Consider the following 3,169-nt stretch of genomic DNA (forward strand, 5'->3'; position numbering starts at 1 on the left):
AGCTAGCTAAAGCTACTTCTGGTGGCTTTGCTAGGATTTCTTCTTTCTCCTTCACCAACAAGTAATTGCAACCCGATGCATCATGTTAAAAAAAACCACAATTTCTGTAGCAGCCTGTCACGCCCTGACTCGAGCTATTCTTATAATCTCGAGTTAAGGTGTGAATCACATCTTAATTATAGAACTAAAATTTCTATAATCAAAATGTGACAATAAATAAATAAATCGTGGACTAACAACTAAATAACAAGATCTCAAAATTCCAGCGGAAACATATATTACATTGTCTTTATCACATAGTACACTAGTACTCATTCTTTATTCCAAACAAACATAAAGAAAACACAAATTTCACAACCCATTTGACATTATATACATATCGGAACTTCTTGCTCTAGTATCTTGATTCCATACCTGCAAAATCTGTTAAGGGGTGAGCTCAACCAGCGGCTCAGTAGGGACATAAAACTTCCTCATGGATAATTGACCAAAGATAATACCATCATATATTTCAATTATAACATGCATATCAAACAATGATGCAATCCAACTCCATTTATATACCCGTTAATTCATATATCAGAATACGCAAGCCTACACGTCCCATACCGTGTACTTTACAGTTTTGCAACTGTGACTTGAATATCCAAACATATAAATTAATCCCCTGACTCAATCAAATCCCCCAAAACCCCTTTTGCCAGTCATCTTGTCTGAAACATTGATCTCCAAGCCCAAATCACCCAAATATATCGACAATTATACCGCCGATATTCTAAACCTAATTGTGCACACGGGCTCGCCTGAGCTTGATCCCTACAATGTTCAAACTCAACTACACAAAAGATAATTCCCACAATCACCAAATAACCATAATTTTCCCCCAACTCCTTTACACTTGATAAACAACAACCTCCATGAAAACATGCACTTACATCGATCAACGTACATTTAGTACATGTAATTCAAATATTATCAAATAAATCATTTAAAAATAATATTAATAAGAATAACATATACACGAAGCACATAAAATCAACATCCAATCATAAAAAGTTTCCCCGAGATCCCCCTACCTTATTTTCGACAATCGTGGATGATACAAAATAAAATCAAGCCTCCTAGGTCGTCAAAAAATAGTTTCACCAAATCTGAATTTTCTTTCCACCAATAGAAAGAGCTCGTCAAGACGAATCCGTAGGCGAAAACGGATCCTAAATCGGACTTACGGATCAAAAGTTATGCCAAAAACAAATCCTAGAGAGAGAAAATGGAAGAGAGAAATGTAGGAGAGAGAAAGCTCCGAAAATTGTGGGGAAATAATGATCTGGTTGGGTTCTATTTATAGGGAAAGAACACCAATAGAAATAGGCCACTTGTCCAAACCAAAACCATCCATCATCATGCTTATGCCATTTGTCAAGCATATAACAAACATAGTGCCACCACTTGACATGTGTCAAACTGATCTTGCACATGCAAGACACGTTTGGCAGCTGCTACTTGGTCTCCAAGTTAAGCCTATCAACCAATAAGGACACGCCACGTCGCCAGATAATTTAATTTCCAACAAAACTTCAAAATTTCCTTAAAAATAGCTCGGGAACTCGAAAAATTTACCGAAAAATGCTGCGAACTCGTGGCGACCTCTACTTTCCAGTTCTAAGCTCAAAAATAAAATTTGACCAATTTTAAAAAAAAATTCAAATATTTTTCAAGAGCTTTGAATTTAGCAAAATCAAATAAAAATTTCTTAATAATAACTTTCGACTTTAAAAATTATAAATTTAAAATTCAGGTCGTCACACAGCCCTTTATCTTTTCATAAACAAAGTGCAATTCAGGTTCCACCACCATTGAGAACTCGAACAATTTCCAGAAACGGACCCGACGTCGCACATCAAAAATCAGTTTGATTCGCTGTTCCTCCTCCCTCCTATGAAAAGCAGTCATTTCGGTCATTTTATGTAATCATAGCACTTTTAGATCATAATTTACAAAACAACTTCAAAATACTTTTGAACTCGAATAAGTTTTAAAAGTATATTTTACCAAACACTCATCAACTTAACTTCACAGGATAATAAAAGCAGCTTATTTTGAAAGTATAGCTATTCCGAACTAGACCTTAGTCCTTCTCATTTTCCTCCTTATTTTTTTGTTTGGGGGGGGGGGGGGGGGGGGGGTTTATTCATAAAGAATGGTAGATTGCCATACTTTCTTGTCATTGATATAGCATTATAGTTTGATCCATACGTCCATTGCTTAATTAAAGAAGGAAAAAAAAATTAACCTACCAAAAACATTATAAAGATTTTTAAAATCTAAATAAATACTAGTAAATCAATCCATTAGAATCAATCAGAGTCCATATAGAATTTAAACAATCCGTGGATTAAGTAAATCCATGGATTATAAAAACTCAAACAAAGTCTTTTAAAATCTGAATTGAATACACCCCCCCTGAGTGTGTTCCGCCATCAACAAAATCCAAATCCATTGCAAAACAATGATTTCTATTCAATTATAAAGTGACCAAGATAATGCAGCCGATGCCATCCTCGACTGCGAACCTGAGGAACTTGTTCGCACATGTCAACGATATCTATGAGTGAGAGGAGAATACTATTGTGGGAAAAGTGGATTGGGTCTGAAGAAGAGGATGATGAGAAGATTTTGGGGAGAGTGAGAAAGTCAAAAGCTAATAGCTTTTCGTGGATGTTGTATAAGGGATGATGATCCATTGTTTTAACCTAAATTTAGCAATCTTCAAAGAGTGCCACATTGGACTAGAAAGTTGGTTATGGCCAAAATCAAACAATGACTGAATGGTCGTGAATGAGATATTGGATACTGGGTTATTCAACCAAGAATGAGATATTAGGTCATTCAATTGAGACTAAATATAATCTATCATTCAACTGAGAATGAGCTCGATCATTCGACAGAGAATAAAAGCATTCGGTCATTTGGCTGAGAATGAGGATAATTGGTCATTAAGCCCAAATGAGGAAATTGGCCAAAGAGGCATTTGGTTATAAGACAGAAATGAAGGCGTCATTTGGGCACTCCACCAAGATTAGAGATTTTGGGTCATACAACTGAGATGAAGGCGTTGTTTGTTCAGTCACCCGATTGAGATTTGAGATGGGTAAGAAAAGTTGATCAT

General features: G+C 35.7%; 1 long non-coding RNA gene across 1 annotated transcript; it reads right to left on the reverse strand.

The window, feature by feature from the left end:
- Positions 1-260: 260 nt before the first annotated feature.
- Positions 261-1,649, reverse strand: LOC112185673. The gene is made up of 2 exons (XR_002930382.2): positions 1,077-1,649; positions 261-423 (listed from the first exon to the last, which is right to left on the reverse strand). It is a non-coding gene; the product is annotated as an uncharacterized LOC112185673 (long non-coding RNA).
- Positions 1,650-3,169: the final 1,520 nt, after the last annotated feature.

This window comes from Rosa chinensis, chromosome 2, assembly GCF_002994745.2.
Source record: "Rosa chinensis cultivar Old Blush chromosome 2, RchiOBHm-V2, whole genome shotgun sequence".
Classification (NCBI taxonomy): Eukaryota; Viridiplantae; Streptophyta; class Magnoliopsida; order Rosales; family Rosaceae; genus Rosa; species Rosa chinensis.